The sequence below is a fragment of the Nesoenas mayeri genome, assembly GCF_963082525.1.
Source record: "Nesoenas mayeri genome assembly, chromosome: 1".
In the NCBI taxonomy this organism is placed as follows: domain Eukaryota; kingdom Metazoa; phylum Chordata; class Aves; order Columbiformes; family Columbidae; genus Nesoenas; species Nesoenas mayeri.
Genome location: NC_137541.1, coordinates 208,123,273 through 208,148,216, shown reverse-complemented (window position 1 = coordinate 208,148,216; position 24,944 = coordinate 208,123,273).

Here is a 24,944-nt window from a genome sequence, read left to right as displayed (position 1 = left end):
CATAATATAGCATAACATGTAACATAATGTAATGTAACATAATATCATAAAATATTATATGATAGAATATAATAATTTTATAAATATACATAAATTTTTTTCGAATTATAACCAACTAGACCATTGGTCATGTTTTAAGAAGGCAGAAGCAGGGGGATAGCTGTGAGAGAAGACGTAAGAAATGTGATTTTCCTTCTTTCTGATTCTCTCTCTCTCCTTTATTTTAATGGTCTTGTTCATATGGGCCAGGTAACGCATAACCTGGAGAAGCAACACCCCTGCATGGGACTCCAGTAATGGAAGTGAAGACAATTCTGTAATTCAGTTTTCCAAATCGCAAAGGTGATGGATGTGGGATGATTTATTAAGTCACCCAGTCTGTTCCCTGCTACTCCAGGGTGAGTTCAAATGATGTTTCTACGTGCTTAATGGATTAATACAGTTCACTGAAGTTTATTCACGAAAGAGAAAGCAAGCTCAGCATTTTCTCCAAGTGTGTGAAAAACTCTGCATAACAGAATTCAGATTTTGTTTAGCAGGAAGGGGACCCAAGATGACTAATTCACTAACCCTTCCAGCACACCTTTCCCTTAACACAAATGTCAGAAATGAAATACTGCAACTGTTGCTTTGTGTTTGAAAATGGCAGAATTTTTAACAATGCAAAACTGCATGTCCCAGCTCAGCACATCTGATACAATAAATATTGATTTTAAACATTTTAGAAATGTACACTTCATTTTTTTATTTTTTTTTTTGGAGCAGAAAAGATGGAAAAAAAGCACCTCAAACCTGAAACTAAAAATAAGCATATTTTCTGGATATGTACTGACACAACACAGTTCTGGGGTAAAAGTTCATAGTTTGTTGTGTTTTGCTTCCTTCAGTGTAAAAGGTGTCAAGCAAAAAGAAAGAGTTGAATGTTTATCCTCAAAATGGAAGATCTTGAGGGAATGCAACTGATGACTGAAAAGATCTTTCTGGAAATGTATAATTTAAAGAGATTTTTCTAATTGGAATGGAATAACCAAAATAAAATTTAAAATCTGTCTCAGTTTTTGGAGTTATTTTTGAAGCATGTAAACAAATCAGGGTCTCCTACACTGCAAATAAAACTGTTAGAAGACATACACAGGATTACTATATAGAATGAGCTGGTGAGAAACATCAGATGAGAACAAGTGAGAAACACATTAAAAGCATCAAAAAGAATTCCACTTTTCATCTCATTTATTTGTGTCTAGTACTTAATGAAAGAATTTTTCCTACAGATTTGCAAAACAAAGGGATTTCAATAAATTCTGGATCAGTATTTTTTCAAGTGTGTAGTGTGAATAAATCTGAAGGTTAGGCTTAGGATACCTGTAAATACTGGTTTGTATTTATAATTCTGAATTTCGTTGACTGGATATTATGAAACAATCAAAATAGTGATAAGGACTTATTCCATAACGAGTAATTTCTTAAGTGTTGTGTTGCTTTACAAAGTATACTAAGGTCATAAAGGGATGGAAGTAAAATGATCTTTGGGTTTCCTTCTCCTTTTGCAATCTTCCTTAACTCTCAAATTTTATGGATGTTTGGAGAGGTGGTGCGTCTGATTATTCCTCAAGTAGAAGGAGCACTGTTATTGTCTCTTGATCTTTCTTCTACATGCTCATATATGATGAAAAGACACTTATTTTTTTGTGCTCTCTGACATGTAGCATACTTTATACAGCAGATATGTCATTTGGTGTGCAAAGAACAACATAACCAAATCACAGAACAGAGTATGTCTTCAGCAGCTATACTTTGAATTTATCTTGTGAAGGAGACACCAAACACCAAAGTAAGGTCATTCACTGCAGAAACCAATAAGTTTCTACATGTCAGTAGTGTTACTTATTCTAAATAATGTATTGCTTATAATACCATTATTTCCATTGATTACAATATTAACTCCTGAGTATGTCCTCTGTGTTGCTGTTAGGGACCAGTCAAGAATACTTAACACAATGTATAGCTTAATCAGACAGACACAAAGAAGGCAATTTTTCAAAAGGATGAAAATTAACAAATCATTCTGGAAATCCAGAGACAGAAACCACCTATTGATGTCACAGCTGCTACATTTAATCCAGCTCAGTTTTTGCATTCTTGCCAGTAAGAATGTCACTCATTTATCCCCCAAAGAGTGTGGAAAAAGCAAGGAATTGCCTCAAACACATTAATTAATCATCTTCATGGTGTAGATAATAGTTCAATATGCAGCCAAAATGCTGTGCTGGAGAGTGCCCTGGGACACCTCAGCTAGGATGAGATTTTCTTACCCATTTAACTAATTTCTTCCTGTTCCCTTTTATTCTGCTTCCATTTTTTTGTCCTCCAGCACCAATAGGTTTGAAAGAACTCTAAGCAAGTCGGGGGATCACTAAGTAGGCAGAGAGATGTCTTGGTTTTCTCAGGTTTAGGAAACTAAACTCTGGGAGAAATCTTTCATCCATCCTTCAGGCCAACTAGATTTGTGGCACACAGTCACATGGGCTGTCAAATGTATAGGTAGTCCATAGAATTGCTTAATTATTTTTACTGACTAGAAACAAATAATATGGAAGAAGCATCACAGCATGCAGTGAGAGGAGAGGTCACCAAAATGAGTGGGTTTCTTGTTTTATGAGGCAGTGTATCTGGGCCATCTCAGCCAACCAAAGGAGGTTGTCTGCAGTTTGGAATGGTAAATAAGAGAAAAACTGAATAATATATTCAGTTTCAGACACCCGTTTATAGCCTAGCATGGAATAATGTTTTGTTCTGTGTGTTGACATCTATTTGACATATGGAGATTTCACATGTATATATACATTTGTTATTCATCACTGTAATAGATAGTTGAATAAATATGAATAAAAAAATATAAAATTCAATTTTATCTTACAATAGTTCTGTCTAGATGGGATTTCACACCTTCAATACAACTTTTTGGTATTTTTTAGATTAATAACTCAGTTGTAGGACAGTAATTCTACAGCTTTAAACAATGGATTGTGTTTTGTTATTTTCTATACTGAAAGGAACACAATGGAAGAAATTATGTAGGAAATAATTTTTGTTTCAATCATGGAGTTACACTAAGAAAAAAAAAGTTTTGATGGCTATGAGTATTAGAATTTCTTGTTTGGGCATTAAGCATTCTTATCTTGTCAATCTTATGGAAATGAAAAAGATGTCGAACAGGTGCTAGAAATTAAAGCCATTTCATATAACTATTAAGTGTGCCACTCCATTCTGAAAAGGGTGTATCATTAAATAGGTTTTGTTTGATATTAATCAAACTTTCTTACCTGAAATAACTTCTAAATTTAATGATTCTAGTCTGCAGTCAAGATCACCTGTCATTTCATGATTTTAATTCAGTCTATGAATGGATGTGTCGTCTTTTTTTTTTTTTTTAACTATGTGATTACACAGAGTCAGAGAAAGTTTCACAGAAATAAAATTTAATTCTATGAGATGAAAGATGAACAAAAGTGTCAGAAAGAATAAAAGTATATCATTCAATATCTCATATGTTCTCTGTTATGGAACTTTTTCCTGTATTTGAAAGAAGAATGATGGTTTGCTAGGAGTTATATTCTTCATTTGCTAAAACAGTGTTGTACTCTTTCTGTGTACTCCATGTAGTTTAGGCTCAGCAAAGGGACAGAAAACAAAAAGGAACAAAAGTCTCAATGGTAGAATCTCTTCTACGTTGCTTTAATAGGATGTTGCATATAAGTCAACATTGCAAAAGATCAATGTCCTTTACAAAAATCAAGCATCTAAAAATGGGAAGATGTTCTACATCATCAGATTTCCACTGAAGTTAAGTTTTTACAGGAAGGGATATGCTAAATAATCCAAGTGAAATGACTTTTGCTGATTTACATCACCTGAGTACCACAGAGAAATAAATTAAAGCAATGGGTTAGCTGCCCATACTGCAGGGATGTTTTCCTTCTCTTTCTGATTTTTCTCATCCCAGTGAAACTGACTGAAAAAGTCTGCCAATTTTCTTCACTTCCCCTGGTCGAAAGTAAATGTAAGGGGCAAGATCAAACAAAACCATTATAGATTTGAGTTGCCTTTTCCTGCAGAAGTAGAAACTCTTTTCTTACCTACTGATCTAAAACCAGCCTGACACTCCTGGGCTAGGAGTGTGCAAACGTGTCATCTCATTCCCATAGAAGTGGAGCAAATACATATGGAGCAAATCTTCCTTTAAAGAGCAAGTGTGGGCTTTATTCTTCAATTGCAGAGGTAAACCTATGGATCACATGTTATTTCTTTGTGGTTCTCTTTCATTCCAGAATCCATACCCTTTTACCCAGCTCTGTGCTTTCTATTATTATTTTAATGCATCAAATTGTTGTCTTTGTTCAGTAAGTTGCTAAGGGACAAGTGGGGCCATAGCACCTACACTACTGCCACTCTCTGCAGTGTTTAAGTTCTGGCCTTGCAGGATTCAGAAGTGACCAGTCCCCCTCCTGCCATATTCACAGCATGGCTTCAATTTTTATATTAAAGTTCCATTTACAAAAAATAATTAAAGTTATAACTCTAGCACAGGAAATTGAGGATGTTAAGAAAACAGCTGGCTGGCTAGAAAATTCCATGCAAGCAGTTTTATCTCATTTGGTGATCTTTGCAGAAAACCAGTTCATTTTTTTTTTTTTTTTTAATTTGATATGATATCAACGTAGACAAAATTGTATTGTACAGAAAGTAAAATACTTTGAAAATGTTATAACATCACTTTTTAATTTCTTGGAACAAAAACTTGATATTTTTGAATATTACATCACAAATGAAGAAATATTAAAGTGATAAAATTTCTAAATAAAAATATTAAACCATTCTAATAAATTTATAGACAGAATTTCACTCTAATTTCAGCTGAAAGTATATTGATATAGTAACATTTTTCTAGTGAACAGGAATCTATTCTTTGGCCATGTCTAGTTGTCTCTCACCATGCTATTAAAATTAATCTCTCCATTTTAACTTGACTTTCTGAATGTATGGGAAATGTAGTATGTCCTGATTATATTAGACATACTAGTAGGATTCACTATTCTGGAAATTTATCCTCCTACTGATCTTTTCTTCATAGTGTTTACAATTTTTCAGTCACCTTCTTCTCACTGGCTCCCATTATCTTTCTATCCCGTTTCTTCTGCCCTCTTTCCTGTCTGCTGTCTTTTCAGCATCATCATTCCTTTTGTATTTTGTTTTATAAAAGTGTAGAATTAATGCAGTAGTTTCCAAGCCATTTTTCCATACATGTCATGTAATATTCCATATTTTCCATTAATCTTTTCCTTCCTCTTCTGTTTAGATTGCAAGCAACCATTGTAAGCATGACCGTGAAACTTTGTCTTCCCAGTGCCCAGGAGAGTAGGAATATATATATACATATTTATAATTGCCTGGAGAAGGTTAATTAGCAGCAATTTTATATAGATTTTTTAAAACATAGTTTCTATATATGAGAAATCCTTTCTTTTTTTGCTAAGGGAAATGGTTTGAAAAGTTATACATTAAGGGTAAGCAGTAAGACAACTGCAAAAGAATAAATACTCTGAAGCACTCACAGCTGAAGTTTTCATGTCTGTATTGGTTTTCTTTATTACATTTGGTTTTCATGTCTGCTTCAGTTTTCTATCCTAACATTCCTATAGATTCTGCAGCAACTTTGCAGACCAGCTATCCCAAGAGATGCATTGTCATAGCAGGATTAACAGCCTTTCCCCTCTGTTACACCAGTTCAAATGCAGTTAAGTTCAATAATGACAAAATGTGGTCATCATTTTCTAGTAGCTTTGGATTAAATTAAACGAGTCAGTGGTCCCCAGGCAGTTCCTATCAGTTGAGTGGACATATAAATACAGTGAACATCACTGCTGTCAGTCTCAAGGAGACAGAAGTATGAATTAAAAAACATGACAAATGACTTATTCCTTCACTTTGCAGATTGGGCAAATTATGGAGTATGTCTACCTGTGCTTAAACTCCTCTGTGGAGGAGCTTGGTTTTCAATTTTCCTACGTATGTGACAACTTAAACATGTTACAAAGGAAAGAGATCAGAAGGAAAAGAACAGATAAACCTGTCCGTAACGTATTACTTTATTTTACTGATTAAAAAATCCAAATCCAACAACCCTAACATGGCAGCTTGTGGCCGTCAGAACACAGTATAAATACTTTTCGGTTAGGCTTCCTCAAGTCACCATCAAAAGATCATGGCAAAACATCAATCTAGAAGAAAACAAAACAAAACAAAACAAAACAACCCTTTGGACAACAATCTTGCTTTTTCATTCTCCTTTGATCACACTCCACTTCACATGTACAGAATATACACCTGGATTAGGGGCAGAAATATTTCCATCAGTCATAATTCTTTATCTAGTTTAACACTTGGGAATGTCAAACTGAGAATTTTAACTGCTATGAAGGTACCATCACAGTAAAAATAGTTGTCTTATTTAGCTAAGTTATGTAGTTTGGTTAGCTTAGTTGGTCTTATGAAAAGAGAACTAATAGAAGGGGTGATAAAAGACAAAATATCTAGCCTGATTTGTCCTTTGCAAGATACCTACTTGTCTTAAAAAAGCAACTGCAATAAAGTTAATCGAGACTTCAGTGATGTCTCATAAACAGTAATATATGTAATTAATGTAGAAACTGGAAAAAATTAGGACAGGTAAAAAAAAAGTTAAAGTTAGACAAAAGGTTTGATAAACAGAATATGGTACAGAAAACAAGATAGACTCTCAAGAACTAAGCTTGATAAGAGTCTTATGAAAGCATTCTTAATGATCTTGGCATCAGAGGTTAAATGTGAGTTCATAGAATTTACTGCTGATTCAAAGATGGACAGCACTACAGGAATAAAATCTAAGTATTATGGAAGAATTATTAGATTAAAGGAAGAAAAGAATAGAAATGAAAAGAAATTTAGGAGGTCACATAGTCAAGAATAAGCAATCAAAATTTCTCAAATGAGCTAGAAGTTTTTTGCTCAGAAATGGTATTGGAAGACTACTTTAATCCATCATAGGTTGTCTGAAAGATGTCACCAAGGCCATCGAGAAAAAGGCAAATGTGAAATGAAAGTACATTAAGCAACACATTTTCAGTAAAAATCAGGAAGTAAATTCAGAGAAAATAGAAGGGTTTAAGAAAAATAACAGAATAATTTACCACAGAAGACTAAAATGCTTGTCTCATTTCATCAGGCTAAGTAAAGCCCTAGTAGGGAACATGATTTCTTTTTGTAAGGGCATAATGAATAAAAATAATTATCTCACCTTAAGACTGACGCTTGTTAAAGAATAAAAATGTAAATTTCCTATAAAGCTGGATGAGTTGAGTTGTTTGGGTTTGGGGTTTGTTTTGTTTTGCTTTTGTTTGTTTGTTTGGGGGGGGTTGTTGTTTTTTGTTTGGTTTGTTTGTTTGTTTGTTTTGCAAATGTAATCCACTTAGGTTTCTATACTGGTTTGATAATACAGAAAGGACACTGCTAAGTGCAAGCTTTAAGATTAACTCTGCAGCAGATACAAGTTCTGTTGCTATTTCCACCTCTGAACTGCATATTCATCACATTGTAAGACTGTCTTTATTTCCCACAATCTAGATGGCATTTAATTAAAACACCTAATTTAACGAGACTATTAGTTTACCTATACTTTATGCCCGTTAATATTAAATCATAAATTTTCAAAAAAAAAAAAACAACCTAAAAAGCTCAGAAAAAATTTGATTTCGCAAGGGACTAAGCACTTAGGATTATCTTATTTTCAGCTGGTAAGTATTGGAAGCCTTACATTTAAGAAACACTGAGCCGGTTGTCCTGTGATTTGTTTTTTTCAGATGTATCCTCTGTTAATATTCAAAATCAGTAAAGTTTTTGAAAATCTCTTCAAACATTATTTTAATGGGATTGTTATTTTTTCTGTATTTAAGAGAAGGAAGAGGTGAGGTATGGTGATTTCCCTGCAAGTTAATCCATTCCTTCCCATCCTAATCTTTCCAAAACCCAGGGGAGGACATTCCTTTATTTATTTATTTATTTATTTATTTATTTATTTATTTATTTATTTATTTTTCCTTAGTGAAACACTAAGAGTAGCTCTTAAAAAACCTATCAGGACTTTTTTTTTTTTTTTTTTTTTTTTTTAAACGAATCCTCAGACTTCTATGGAAACGTGAATTAAACAGACATGGATAATATAATTATCCATGCTCTTTTCTAAATTGTTCAATTGCAGGTAGAACTCTCATAAGAGACAGGATTTGCATTCACTTATGACTCTGATAAATATTTTCTCATTTTGATTGAATAACATAATAATTTCTGTATTTCATGGGGACACCTGAATGAAGACGATAATTGCTATAGCATTATTGCCTTGTCCTTTATGTCCCTGATCTTAAAGAATAAATGTCCCTTAAAAATATGATTGAATGAAGAATCATTAATGGAAGATATGAGAGCTAATCAGACTGTCAGTCTCCATTTTTTGGTGTCCAGAAAAATGAAAAGCAAGCAAGATACTTACTAGAACAAGTGAGACATGTTTTTTACTGTGATAAAGATGCAATCCAATACAAATCTACTGAATGTCATCTTCTCTTGGAGTCAGAATGACATCTCTATTCTCCACACTTTTAATCCTGAGGCACCTTACAGCAGCGACTGTCAAACCAGTGCTAATTCAAAAAAAGCCCTGGAGGTAAAAACGTTTGACAGCCTCTCTCAGTTATCCAAATGAAAAATCAGGTTATTTTCCTTCAGCATCCTTTTTATTTTTTTTGGTCCAACATTCTCTTTTTTTTTTTTTTTTGACCACTTCTTCATACACTTCCTTCAATTTGATTTTCATTTTCTTTGTCATTTATTTACCCCCAAAAATTTGGCAGCACTCTCAGGATTTTGTTTCCTCTGTTGTTAATTATTCAAATATAACTATCTGCAGAGCAACATCAAGAAAAGGTGTGAATGACCTTTTACAAAAGATGAAGGTACTTTTTTTTTCTGAGCTGTAGACCACATCTGAAGAGAAGAAAATGGCATAATTCTTAGTTTTGTTTTGTAGAACGTCTCCCCTTTTTCTCAATATGTTAATTTACATAATTAACATTACAGTAAAGTTAACTAAAGATTAAGTAGAAAGAGTTGTTCGTGCCAGAAAAAACTTGGAAATAATCTTAAAGAGCTTTGGCTGCTCTTAGGTTCTAATTCATTTTGTATTGTCTGTTATAAAGATGAGAATTCTGGAGTAGTCCTTTACCATCATTTTGCATCTCTGTTGCTATAAACACGGCTAATTTTATAGTATGCAGAATATATAGGAATTAAATATGCAGAATAATTGCTGAATTGTTTGACAGTATTTAATGTCACTAGGTCATAAGGTCACTCCTTTGGTAGATTACAAGTCACTGAGTCTCACTCAAACACCCAGAGACTCATTACAGATAAATCTGTCAGTGTAATGAACTATTGGGTGGCATGGAGACCCCCAAGCAAATTTTAACTGAATCAGCATGGCTGTGACATGTGGTGCACAGCAACGCACACAGACTAAGGTGGGTCCCAAAACCAGTGTACATATCACAGAATCACAGAATGGTTGGGGTTGGAAGGGACCTCTGGAGATCATCCAGTCCAATCCACCTGCCAAAGCAGGGTTACCAGAGCAAATCACACAGGAATGTGTCCAGGTGGGTTTGAATGTCTCCAGAGAAGGAGACTTCACAACCTCTCCGGACAGCCTGTTCCAGGGCTTTGGTACACTCAAAGGAAAAGTTTCTCCTCACATTCAGATGGAACCTCCTGTGCTTCAGTCTGTGCCTGTTGCCCCTCATCCTGACATTGGACATCACTGAAAGGTCTGGACCATTCTCTTGACATCTAACCTTAAGATATTTAGAAACATTGATGAGATTACCTCTCAGTCTTCACTTCTCCAGGCTGAACAGACCCAGATCTCTGAATCTCTCCTCATAAGAAAGGTGCTCTAGGCCCCTAATCATCTTTGTAGCTCACCACTAGACTTCCTCCAGTAATTCCTTATCCTTTTTAAACCGGGGAGCCCAGAAGTGGACACAGTACTCCAAATGTGGCCTCACAAGGGCAGAGGAGAGGGAGAGGAACAACCTCCCTCGACCTGCTGTTCACACTCTTCCTCATACACCCCAGGTACCGTTGGCCTTCTTGGCCACAAGAGCACATTGTTGACTCATGGACAACCTGTTGTTGACAAGAACTCCTAAGTCCTTCTCTGAAGTGCTGCTTTTCAGTAGGTCCACCCCTAAGCTGTTCTGGTGCCTGGGGTTATTCCTTCCCAAGTGCAGGACCCTACACTTGCCCCTGTTAAACATCATCAGGTTCTTAATATGATAATCTGATCATCATTATATGATGAACTCAGAATGAGTCAGCAAAAATTTAAATGTATGGCTGTAGTCCTATTTCTGGAGATAGCTCAGGCATTCTATCAGTGTGACATTTTTGTATTTCTCTTGTATATTAACCAACAGTCATGATTCAATAGACTAAATTTTAGCTTAATTGTCTAGCTACTGGGCAAACTCTGACAACCACAAAATATATAGTTGTACTTGTGTATTTGTACATATTTCCTGAAGACTTATGGAAGAATCTCATGTCTAGAAAGTTCATTGTTGGGCATTATAAGAGAGAAGCAGACTGCATGACTTAAAAAAAACAAAAACAAAAACAAAAACAACCTTCAGTTTTATTGTTATTTTTCTGAATATTTTGTACTGACAGCCAGATTAGGTTGACTATGAAGAAATTAATTTTAATTTTTTAACACTATACTCCACATTACTATTTTCAGAAAATGCCTTAAAAACTTTCTTCTAAAGACCACTGACATCGAGTGAGATTTTCCATCAAACTCAGTGAGCTTTGGATTGTATTCCATGTGTACAAATGGTTTCTGTGTTATTTTTTTAAATTGTTGAAGCTTGTTTGTAAGGTTGACATTAAGCTGTGAAGAGCAGGACTAAATTCATCATCTTAGAGCCAGTAGGTTATCTCCAAAAGGATGTCATGGCTCTGATTCATTCATGAAACAAGGTTCACACAATCTGTTATGTATTACAGTTTGCCTTGCTAGATTTTCTTATTTGTATCATGGCCAAGACATTTCAGTGTTCCTGTTCCTTTGAGACCCTCTGGTTAAGATGTGAGTGATTTCCAGTGCAGATATTTATTATTCTAATTAATTAATTGCTGACCAACTCTCTGTTTATAAACCTACCACTGAAATTCTAAGATTTGCTTGGGGGGTTTTCACTTAAGTTTTGCATTCTAAAATGTTTTTTAATTGTGCATGAAAAAAAAAAAAAATGTCAGGGTTCATTTTCCTTCTTACACATTGTTCCTCTGGACCTACCACAGTACAGATAAGAAAAGTAGGATAGGGGTTTTCTTTAGCAGTTTCACTGCAGGCAACCTTCACACAAAGAGAATGTAGCAATTGGGCAGACCAGTTCTGCTTTTCTGACATGCATATTTACCTTTCATTTGTTGTTTTCAAGAGAAGGATGAATCAATCTTTTAATCCTTTAAAGCAGGCTGCTGGGAAGATGTATCATTCTGAATAAAGAACTCTTTCTTTTATAAATAAAACTGTTTTTAAAAAAGGATGTTTAAAAAATTGCTTTCCTCTGTGTGAGGTTTTATGTGCAATACATTCATGACATGTATGGATGCTGTAACAATATTTATATGCAGTTTAACTCACTTTTTAACTGTCGGAACCAAAAAGATTCATCAACGATTTGGACAATGGAATTCAGTAACTTTGCAGATGACATCAAGCTGCGTGGGAGTGTTGATCTGCTGGAGGGTAGAATGGCCATACAGAGATCTGGATGGGCCAAATTATTGGGTTGAGGCCAATTTCATGAGGTTTAACAAGGCCAAGTACCGGATCCTGCACTTGGATCACAACAACCTGAGGCTGTGCTACAGGGTCGAGGAAGAGTAGCTGGAAAGCTGCCTGGAGGAAAAGGATCTGGAAGTGTTGGTCAACAGCAGCTGAATTTGAGCCAGCAGTGTGCCCAGGTGGCCAAGAAGGCCAACAACATCCTGGCTTCTATCAGGAATAGTGTGGTCAGCAGGACCAGGGAATGACCGTCCCCGTGTACTGGGTACTGGTGAGGCCACACTTTGAATTCTGGGTTCAGTTTCGGGCCCCTCATGACAAGAAAGACCTTGAGGTGCTGGAGAGAGTTCAGAGGTGGACAACGGAGCTGGTGAAGGGTCTGGAGCCCATGTCTTTTAACCTGAAGAAAGGGGAAGTGGTAGATTCACCATCCCTGGAGGCGTTTAAAAGACATGTAGATGTGGTGCTTAGGGACATGATTTAGTTGTAGACTTGGTGGATTTAGGTTAACGTTTGGACTCAGTGATCTCTAAAGATCTTTCCCAAACTAAACAATTCTGTGATTCAGTGTCATTCTTCAATTTCAAGGAGTGGTAGACTCCCTGAGAAGACCCGTTAGACTGATCCCTTGTGCACAGGAGCAGTATTATCACACACTCTGTACTTGCGATCATAATTCCTTCTTCTTGATGTCAGGGCGATTACCAGTACGGCTTGAATGAAAATTCCTAAGGATTTATCATTTGTCTGGAAATGCATGGGTTTGCCTTAGATAAGTAAGCACAGAATTTTTTTTTTTTTTCCAGAATAATAGAATTTAAAGATCAACGAGAGTAAATGTTGTTGGTTTTCTCATTTTATTTTATAAATACCTCAAAAATGTCACATTCCTGATTTGGATGCACAATCAGGTTTGAAATACAAATGTTAGAACTTGTAGAACAATAAAAAAAAATATCTAATTATACTCAATACACAAGCCTAACATCAACCAAGCTATCAAAGGATGATATAATTCAATGTTTTCTGCATGACTCTGTTATTTCATTCCACAGGCAAGTTTTCAGAGACACAGTAGAAGCAAAGCTGTCAAACTCCTCATGCAGCATTGACACCCAAACTGGGACCAGAGCCCAAATAATGTCATGACACTTACAACTGGGTCCTTATATGTGGGATGAATTTGCTTGTAGAAATGATGTTAACCACCAGAACTGAAACTACAACTTGAGATTAAAATTCAAGAATCACTGTATTTTAGGAAGGGATGTTTTAAATTTTCACCCTTAGAGGTATCATGTAGATATATTGACAGATAAACTGGAGTTGTGATAAGAAGTAGCTACTTGACGATTTAGGAGTTTTCTCCTGGTTAGAAGTCACTAATATCCTTGCTTCTCACATTGCTGTCCCTTACATTTTACTATATATATATCCTCCACAATTCCTGGCTGAAGAGTACTTCATATCTTGGTTTTGGTAAATTAAATCTCAAACAATGGAAAAGACTTGGCTGTTTTCCAAGGGTTTATCTCAACATCAGAGTTTCTGGTTCATAGCCTTACAAGGTTAATATTCTGGACTTTTAGTGAAGTTTGGACCTTGCAGTAGTTATTTCCCTCAGTGACATCTAACTCTTAGTTGAAATAGTCTTTTAAGAATAACTTAACTGAGACGGAATTTAAATGATGATTGGTAAATTTGGGGAAATGACTTCCAGCATAATAAGAAAAATTAAGCAGCACTAAAGATAAGGTGGAAGGTTGTCTTTGTCTTGCTTCTGGTATGACAGAGGCAGCAGGTGTGGGCTGAAGAAGTGCAGAGCAGAATATCAGAACAACTTGAATTATTCCACTGTGAACATTTCCACCAACAGGGCTTACTTATTTTGTTAATACATATGAAACTGGGCCATGACTCCTTGCCTACATCGCAATGACAGCACAAAATGATTTATTTTGGCAAAAACCTTCTTCACCACTTTCCTTAGCTACATCTTCTAGTTATCTGGTCCTATAATTATGGGTTATAATGTGTTTAAAATAAAGGTCATCCATTTTGGAGAAGTCTGATCTCTGACTACTTTGTCAAGCACCCTCTATCCTAAAGTTTACTTGCTGATTAACTATGTAAAATAGTTGTTGGTTTAGTCGTGTGTTTTACTTTTCTTTCAGGCAGTTCAGATATTCATTGCCAGTGAGGCTGCTTAAAACCATGGAATCCTTATGGGGTTTATTCATCACTGAAGTCTTATTTTCTGAAGTAAATTAATGATTTGCTATTTCTGGAGACTTTACTGTGCTTATCACTGTATTAACTTGCATCAAAAAGTCACACTAAGCCATTTTTCAAACCTTGAAAAAAATAGCCTAGGGATATTCTGGTGAATGAAGGTCTTGAGGGGGAAAAAAACAGGTATATTTTGAATAATGGAAATCTACTCAGTTAACATCAGGTATAGCTGTCAGAGGTTATTTCTAGCCTTCAGAATCAGCTCTCCTTTCTATGGACAATATGTCAGAACATAGTGAGAGATGACATTGGGAGGATCTGCATTAAAAAAAAAGAGCTGTGTTTAGCTGTTAAGATTTTGGCTTGGCTGTGAAAATTGCCTGGGTGCCAATTCGCATTGGTATTGTGTAGCTGACACTTGTAGACTGATTTAAGAATTCTAGCAAATGCTCGTAACAAGTAAGACAGTATAATCTCAGAAATATATCTCTGACAGAGGAGAAAGTGCAAATGAGAGAAGATTTTGAAATGGACAGGTATTTAGTTAATGAAAAGAGAACCTGGGAAAAAAAAAAAAAAAAAAAAAGAAGGTAAAAACGAAGGACAGTGATGAACAATTATCTGCCTAAAAAAGATTTTTTATTTTCTTTTTTTTCCACAGAAGAAGAATATCATATTCCCTTTTTTCTTTCATGAGGTAGTAGTTAAAAGCCACACATCTCTTACAAACCAATACCCCTAGAGGTGTTTTTCTAGTGGAAACTCACACTGTAATGTATATTAGCAAAGAGTCAAAGAACTGAAGTGGGAACAATAGGCAGTTTGAAGACCATTTCTATAATTTGAAGATTCATATGAAAAAATCCTTGATAAACTAGTCTTTGATTTCATACTCTCTCCATCTGTCAACATCCTCCTTCTTTCTTGGTCGGTCAAATAAACGTCTGTTTTGTATAACAGATTAAATGGGCAGGTTCATCTCAGCTGCCACAAAATCCTTCACTTGGAGACTAAAGCACTGGGGTTTTAGCTGCTGTTATATGTTCTGTGGGACAGTGCTAAGACTCATGCCATATGGACACGGACAGACACTGAGCAAAAGAACAATACCTGCCTGCCATGAACTTACAGAACTTACAGTTTGAGAAAAATAGAAAAAATGGCAACTAAAAAAAGAAAACAAACAAACAAAAAATAACCACCACAGGACATTGAGTCTTGAAGCATGTAAAAGAAACTGAGCTGGCTAAAATCTTCTGACTTTTAGTTAACTTTTTTCTCTCCACAATCTTCTACTTCCCCTCTTGGATTTAATTTAAAAAGCCTATGTATACTGCACAGGTCCTTGCAACAAAAACTCTTATTATATGTATGTTTGGTAGGTAGTACAATACTTGGCGTCTCTGGGCTGTACTTTAATGGAAAGAATAGTCACCATATATCAAAAAGAGAGAAGTAAGCAGAAGCTTATACAGATTAGCAGTGACATTCGAATTCCAAGAGATGTGGATAGCTACAAAGTTGCAAGATTGGCATAAAATAGAGAAAGAAGTTAATTCATACTTGGACTTCACCTATCACTCTTATACAGAGATTATGATCCACCCATTAAGCACTAGCTGAATAAAATAGAATAATAGAATCATAGAATCTTTTCAGTTGGAAGAGACTCTCAGGATCATTGAGTTCAACTATAACCTAACTCTAGCATGAAAAGATGTCCCTAAGAACCACATCTGAACGCTTTTTGAACACCTCCAGGGATGGTGACTGCAACACCTCCAAGACAAAGTCAGAGAACTACTTGATAAAAAGTAGGAAAAAAGCAGGGATTCTGACAGTTCTGGAATATTTTCCTAAGAAGTTTAAATAGGCATCAAAAATGAGAAGCTAAATATTATGACATAATATAACTGAGATCAGGACAAACACATCCTCTCTCAGACATTCTTGTAACTGTACTACAGGGATGGTGCTTAGCAATTCCAAAAAATCTAATTAAAGTGAGATTTATTTCCTATTTCACAATTTATTTGAATCACATGCTGAGAAAAAGAGTTTAGTCTAAGGAACTTGTCAAATTTGGAAATGACTTTTTCCTGTGTAAGAAGAAATAATCAGTATGTCTAGTACTATCCTTGATTGTTACATTTTTATAATTACGTTTTCTTTCTATTGGTTACTGTGGTCAGTGAACTGAAGATATCATCAAAATGCACTGAAATGTAAATAAATTATTGAAATGGTTGAACAAATACTGCAATTCAGGTTTATTTTGGTGCATGACCTGTATTGATATGATATTTACAATATCAGATGACTCTGGTTTCAACCATGCAGTTTGGATTTACTGCAAGAGTGATTGGGGAAACCAAATGTATTCTGTCTCTCAAATCAAGCTAGATATATTCAGAAATTGAAACTGAAAAAAATAATAATCACGTGTTCCAAGAGTCTAAGTGGAATACTGAAAAATGAAATGGTCTAATTAATGTGTCTCTTATGGTTTATAGCATTTAATGCTTGCCTTCTAAGTTAATTAGTGATATTTGGGGTAGAATGTCATTGGAAATACAACCTAAAAGAAAGACCCATATGATTGCTTTACAATTCAGACACTTATCCCCATAATCCCTTGTCTACGATTCTCACCCTTGTGGCTTGATAAATAATTTCTTTGCCATTTCATATACCTGCCCTGATTAACAAAGGATTGATTATTTCCTAAAACAGTTTTGTAATTAATACCAAAGTCACACTCCATCTTCTTTGTTGATCCTTGCCTCTACATGTTTCTGATAAAATATAATTGTCTTAATTCTCTCTGGATTGATTAGATATGATGTTCAAAGGGAAATCTACTTTATTACTGATCTAACATACCTTTGCTAATAAGATTTTTTTTTTTTTTACTACACTTCAAAGATGAAAGTTTCTTAATTAACAGCAGAAGCTTTACTGAACCAAGCCGATTACAGTCACATCACCATTTCCTGGGGCTCTATTATTTTCTTTATTAACAAAATCCATTGGAGATAAAGGCTTGGAAATAATATTTAGACAAAATGAAAAATGTACCACACTGAACATCGTTAATATATTTTTTTTAAATCAAAGTTTAAGAAGAAGAGGTTTTGTATAATAAAGAACATTTTAAATCTGTAGTTGGAGTGGAGTTCACCACTTAACTTCCATTTGGAGGATTTAAATGGGACTCGAGTGGTGCACACGCCTTCAGTTCTGCGGGGGGCAAATTTCACCCTTAATCAAGGCAGTTTTTATTATGCTATTTGAAAAATGACATTTGCTAGCTCTGAAATTCCTCTCAGTGTTAGTTTTTAGTCAATAATGTGCTATTTTTAAGTTTATATTTATGGTAGTCAAGGTAAAAAGCCCCCACATTTGCCAGGAAGAAACCTATGCTGTAACCATTCCAGCCACTACAGTTTAATAGTCAAATAAAACATTTCATACAGCATGCCACGATGCTCTATATAATTCACCTACATGGAAAGGCTGGCCAGAGGCCCTTCAAATAACTTTTATTTATCTATATCAATATTTACTTGGCCATTTGTGGTATCTGAAGAGTTCATAAGCGTTAATGGCCCATTTTTAACTATTGTTCCTTTAGCATTGTCAATGTCCACTGTTAAATAAGAAAAGAAATAAAAAAGAGATGGTATTTCCTGTGTTTGTTGACATAGGAATATTGGATTTTAAGTTTTTCTCAGTAACCCTAATATTCAAAAATCTAGTAAATTAAGGATAGGCAAAAACGTTGACAAATTTAACATTCTGGTTCTCGGCTTCTCATAAAGAAGATCAAGTATAGGTGGCATTGAGAATGATGGTTCTTCCAATGAGAAGAAAAAAATATATATATTGTTAAAGACACATGTGATACAGATTCTCTCTGGAAAAAACTACTGAAAAATTGAAGTCTGGGCATTAAAAACATGAAATAAACTCCCAGACAGTAATACTTTTTCAGTAAGCAATGCTGACAGCTCTACACATTCAAAATAATATTAATTAAGCATAGAAAATATTGCAAATATTATCATTAGCATGTTGTGATATTTAAGCCATTTTAAATCTGAATACTGACACTGACTTCTAAAACTCATAGAATTTATTCAAATGATGATCAACCAATATGCCAAGATGAGGGAGAGAAAACTGAAATTCTCAGGTCTGAAGTAGTTAAGGGTTTAGTAATTTTATTCTGATGTTGTTGAAAGAGTTGCCAACAGTTTTTTAAAAGTTCTCCTCAGAACTTAAAGAAGAGATAGCAGCTGTAAAATGGATTTTTATTAGTATAGGAAGAGAACTGATTGAGAACTGATGAGCTTGCCTCAGAGAACCTAAGAGATTCTTTATTACTGTATGTTTATATGAAATTCTACCTTTTCTACCTTTTTACACTTTTTTTTTTTTATTTTTTTTTTCTTGAGGTCATTAAAAAGCAAGGAAAGAAAAAGCAAATATTCACTGAAAGGAGTCATAAGCTACTGGTTATCACACTGATTATATATAGTCTAACTAGGAATGTATGTTGGACATTTTAAAAAATCAAATGAAAACTTGGAAGAATGGAATACATCTGGAATGTGAGTGAAATCAATCAGATAGATTAAAAAAACAAAAAAAACCAAAAAAACCCAACAAAATAACAGAATAAAAATTACACTGTTTTTAGAAAAGGAAAGTCTTGTGAGAATATTAAAGGTATAGATGTATACATTATTCATATGGGTTTTGGTCAGAGTATTTGCATTCTTTTATCTCTCAGAATACATGTTAGCACAGAAAATCACTTTGTTTCAGTTTGCCTTCTTCCAGAGTTTTGATTTTCAACTACCTACACATTACCATTGTATTTTAACTTAGATGCCACATGCCCAAATACAAAGTGAAAAATTTTGGGTAGGTAGCAGCTCACCCAAAGAGAAACTGGCGATTAAGAAAGATTTCTAAGTACAATGATATGCTACCACAAACACACACAAAAAGCATCTTCAGACCAAAGTCATAAGCAAGAGTGTTACAATTAAACAACATGAAACAACCTTGAGTTACAGTTAATTGTCATAAAGATTCATTGGTTTCATATATCCAGTTGTGACCAATATGTTCCAAGAAAACAAACTGAAGGAATAAAAACCTTGACCTATAGGGAAAGTCTACAAAAGTCAGCATGTCGAGTCTGTACAAGGAAAGCTTGGATGGAAACTTCCTAATGTTCTTCAAATATTTTAGTCTTTACAAAGAGGTAATAAAATATTTCACATACTTGTTAGAGAGACAAAAGTTACAATGAGGTTAAACTGCAGTGCAAGAGATCTTGGTCAGGTAGTAGTAAAAAAATCTCATTAATGATAAGAATAATGAAGCCCTGGAATTTCTGTGGGTGGCAGTACAATTCCTTTCTCTTGGATTTTCAAAAAACCGATAACAGGTCAGTGTGAGTACCCTGTGGCCACAGATAGAATGATCATTTGAGTTCCCTTCTACATTTATCTGCTCTCTTATTCTAAAATACTGCTTTCGTGACTTTACAGCATCGGTTATTGTGAAGATGTTTATTAGCAAAATCAAAACACAAGATGTCAAACTATTTATGTTGCTGATGTATTTTTGAGAGACAACTAGACAATAATGACTTCATCTATGAACCTCTTCAGGCAGTGACAAAAAGGTAAGAATGCTGTAGACAGTAGCAATACAGCAATTTTCTTAGGTTTCTGAAAATACAGGAAGTCAGAATGTCTTTTTCTCTTATCTTGAAACCATTCATCAGAAACAACTGAAGACTTTGGTGGTAAGTACAGGAAAGCAGCAGATTTTTTCAGTGCATTTGATGAACTATGGGGAGAGCACCTGATGGTCTCATTAGAAAACAGAAGGTCACCACGAAGACAAACTATTCAGAAATGCTGAAGTCAGGATGATCAACATTACTCTTCACTAGGTTTATAATTTGAAGCTGTTGCTTGTAATAGTTGATGTTCAAGCTTTTGACCAAGTACTCTACCATAAATTAATAAAGATATATGTTATCAGACTTTAATTTTGAATGAAATTAACAACTAAAGGTTGCTGCTGATCACTCAACAATTGTAGGACATACAGAATGTAATTCACTTGCTGTGAGTAGTACATTATAGGAACAGTATTGCATCTCTCTTTTTAAATTAACTAGGTTTTCAGGTACAAAATATAGACTTTTAAAATCTTACACTCAAACATTTATTTGGGTTTAACAAGCGACAGAGACAATGAAAGTGCCTATTCATTACTAGTTTGATTCAATATCTTTTCAAGAAGCTGTAAGTACTTCAGCATCTCAGGCTCAACCATGACAGACAAATTCTCTTGCCATATTGACACTGAAATGATCACTATTGCTACCAGTGCCTTCAAGTCTAGTCCAAATGTGACTGGATGTTGAGGTAGGACCCATCCCACTTAAGCTCAAGTGTCTATAACATAAATTATTCCTAAGACCCTAAATTCCATATTTTAGTCAGTGGTGAGATTATCAATACAGTAAATGGGGTCCAGAAAGGGATTCACCTGACCTACTAGCAGGTACTTTATTCTGTTGTCTTATCACAGACAACAGTACCATTTGAGATGCCTTGGGGTGTCCCATCCAACCTCCTGCTCCAAGTCCAGAAAAGCAAGGGTCTCCTCTAGGTGTTGCACCATGGTTGTCACCTCTCTAGATGCCTTGCACAGCTTAGGATATCTTAAAGGGCCCATATTATAAGCAACCCAACTGAGAACTGAGAGTTTAGTTTATGAAGAGCTAAACTGCCCTCTGGAGTTAACTGACTAGATCTCCACTGATGACAACTGGAGCTTGGACAGACACTTTTTTCTGCAGGCACCTCTACTGTTGGAACCCTCAAATAGGTCAAATTATTTTCACATTTTGTATATGAATTCTAACTTCATGAAGACTGAGAACAATTTTCCTGAAAGTTTTTCTATTATTTTTTTTTTTCCCTCTGTAAAGGTCAGCATAGGCTAAACCTGTTGACCCTCTGGGCACACTGAGAACCCCTTGACTGAAGCTTTTGCCTTAGGAGAGCAGCAGGGCATTGGGCAAGGGCTATATTGTATTGTGCATGTGAGTCTCTTTCAATTTAGTTTAACATCAGTCAGCCATTACTCATTGCTCTTAATAATTTACATGTGCACCCAGAGAGATTGAGATGAGCATAATTTTTAAAAAAATGAATAATTAAGTGAAATACAGGAAGAAATGAATGAATGAGGATGTCATACTGAAAATTATATTGAGGATGATATATATCATAATGGGAAAATCAGATACTGTGTTCTTATATTGTTGAAATAAAATGACCCTTCCCTAGTGATGTAAAGTAATCTGAGGCTTCAGAAACCTGAACGTAATATGAGGTTTTTTGCTCTTCATGTTTTGGTTGAATAAGAGAAAATGTTTCCACTGATGAGTCTATAGCATCCTCTCTGTCAACAGATAAAGTCCTGTCACAAGGATTACCACAGAGATTGTCACAAAGAGTACTTAAAATCGTGTCAGTCAAACCATTGTTGAATGTACTACATGGAAAAAAAAAAATGTACCAGTGGATCATGACATATTTAAATAAATGTTGTGTTTTAAAAAAATATGTACCAATGGGTCATGATATATATATATATATATATTTTTTTTTAAGGAAAATATAATTAACTCAGGACTCAACAGTACTTTAAAAAATCTTAACATGCTTAACCTTCTGTGACCTCAGTAGCTGTACTGAGATTCAGCACCTATGTAACTGTTTGCAAGATTAATGAATAATTATTTTAAATTCAAAAACTGAGAACAAGACAACGACAAAACAAACAAAAAATGGGGAAAGCTAAAGGAAGGAAATAGTACAAAACAGGGTATTATGTGTTTTACATCAGTTGATACATGTCTTCATTTTTCATTAATTTTAGCAGTATACTCATGTTCGTATAAACAGATTTTATTTAAGTAAATATATTTTAGTGTGTCAGTTAATATCATTAAAGTATGACTGCTGAAGATTCAAACTATTTAATTCCAAATCTTGATGGACATTATTGTTATACTACTCCTCACACTATGGCCTTCATTATTTATCATCTAGTTTTTCACTCTTTATCATTTTACAGATCCACTTATGAACAATTCTTACATATTCCTCTTTCTGTCTTCCCCTGTGCTTTTTTCCCATTCATGCATGTGTAAGATAAGAAATTAAGCAAGTCAGAAAAAGCAGTGTATGAAAGTTACTGTGTCCTAAGGGGAGAACCAAAGTATATGGAAATACAGGTAGGTATAAAGATTTATAGATAGATATACACATACTTACATATCTCATCATTATACCAAAATACAAGTACTTATATAAAAAAGAATATTCCTTAAATTAATCTCAATATCTTATTGTAAATCTGTATATAAACATACAATGTATGTACACATACAATGCAAATGTAAAATAGTACATGGGTGATAAAGGAAAACTTCAACTCAACAGTAAGGAAAGAATTGACCTCTTCCAATTTCTAATCTACCTTCTGGAAACAATGATTTCCAGCATGCAGATGTAATAAAGGAACTCAAGCACTGAGCAGTATACCATGTTGCACAAGACAGGAGGATAATGTACATCACCCCGTTCATTCTCTTCTTAATTATTAGTATTGCACATTAGAACTGACTCATATAATTTTGTAATGAGGGCAGAGTCAGGAAGAGGAGAGAGCAACTATAAAAAGTCTCAGTATTCTGTACATTTCTCGTACAACAAGATATATGTTTTATATATATGTAAAATCACAATTTTGAATTTTATTTCAAGCTGTATATTTGAAGATTAGTGATGTTCAAATCTTTTATAGATTTATGATTCACACATATTAAAATAGTCAGAAGAGGCAATAACACCCTTAGGGGATCACCCATGCAGTAACTATTCCCCCAGTTTGACATAGTCCTTTTTACAAAACACCTTATTATATACATCAGCTGCTTTCTGTTAAGCGAGCTTATACAAGATGAATCTACACCTACAGTTTCTTGAAAATTAAAATATTATGCCCCGTATGCCACAGATATCAACCACATCCTTCTGAAAGGTTAACAGGGATATTAAACTGTGACTCCTCATACCTGCAAATATATCACATCAAAGAGGGGAATATTTCATACTGTAGAGCAACAGGAGTGCATGCATGCTTTACACCACATTTTGGCTTCAAATGACTATAAGAGGCTCAAATTTAGTAGAGTTCCAAAATGCAGTAGTGATTTTCACAGTTTGTTTTCTAAAAGATCACGTGGCACAGGACAACTGGGGTGAAGAAAGGCTGAAACACCTGTATGATTGACACTGGGTGGCAGACCAAAGTCTTGGAAAGACCCTTGAATTTGATGCCTAGGGCAGTTTTCTGTGATACATGTGGGATATGAGGTAGTCACATCAGGTGAGGTAATGTCTAGAATACATTTCTGCCATTTCTGGGCTGAGCACCTGACTTAATCAACTTCTATATGTTAAAATACATAAGCATCACATAATAAGTCTTTTAAACCTACTTAGGGGCCTGGGGGCAGAAAAACACTTGCCCACCCAACATGGTGTTGTAACAGCCCTGCAAGCAGAAATCAGGCATTTTGGAGAACTGTAACTTCCCACTAAACTAGAATGCTGAAAGAGGGTTCATGCACCAAATTTAGGTACCTTTGAAATGAGGTAATCCTAGAAAGTGAGTGGATTAAATTGTTTGCTGATTGTAGGTACCCCTTGGTGTTTACATCTTATTTGAGGTGTAAAAAAGGTGAGCTACATCACAGTCCATGAAATTTTAGAAGAAAATTTAACCACAGTTAGGCTGAAAAAGAGCTTTAAGATCATTGAATCCAACTGTAAACCCAAAACTGCCATGTTCATCTCCAAACCATGTCCCTAGGCACCATGCCTACATATTTTAAAATAATTTCAGGATGATTACTCAACCACTTCCTTGGGAAGCCTGTTCCAGTGTCTGACAACAATTTATTTGAAAAAAAAACTTTTCCTAATATACAATCTAAACCTGTCCTGGTGCAACTTGAGGCTGTTTCCTCTCATCCTATCACTTGTTACTTGGGAAAAGACCAACCCCCTCCATGCTACAACCTCCTTTCAGGTGGTTTTAGAGAGTGAGAAGGTCTCCCCTTAGCCTCCTTTTCTCTAGGCTGAACACCTCCAGTTCCTTAAGTTGCTACACATTCCATGCAGTCTCAGAATTGAAACGAAACTTCCCATTCCAGCTGTCCCCCTTCTCAATTACCTGTTTACACCCCATGAGGTGTTATGTTTTGTATTTTGGGAGAGACACATTTCTACACTGCAAAAGGTTGCTGCATGAATAGTAGACCTTATGTAGGGAATAAGCATCAAGTGCAGTAGACAAATGCTCTACTTTATCAGCTCATTAAAGTTTAATGTGAAAGTTCACATAATGTAGAGATTATACCTCAGAGAAAACTAAGAAATAATCCAATTAACATTAAGGCACAGATAAACCATTTAAACTTGTTCGTACGCCTGTGATACATAAGCAGATGTAAGGTCTTTTTGCTTTAGAAAAATAAAATAAATAAAATAAAATAAAATAAAATAAAATAAATAAAATAAATAAAAACCACAACATGAAAAGATGAATAGAACTGCTTCTTTGTGGTACAAATAAATGACTTGCTGTGGGCTGC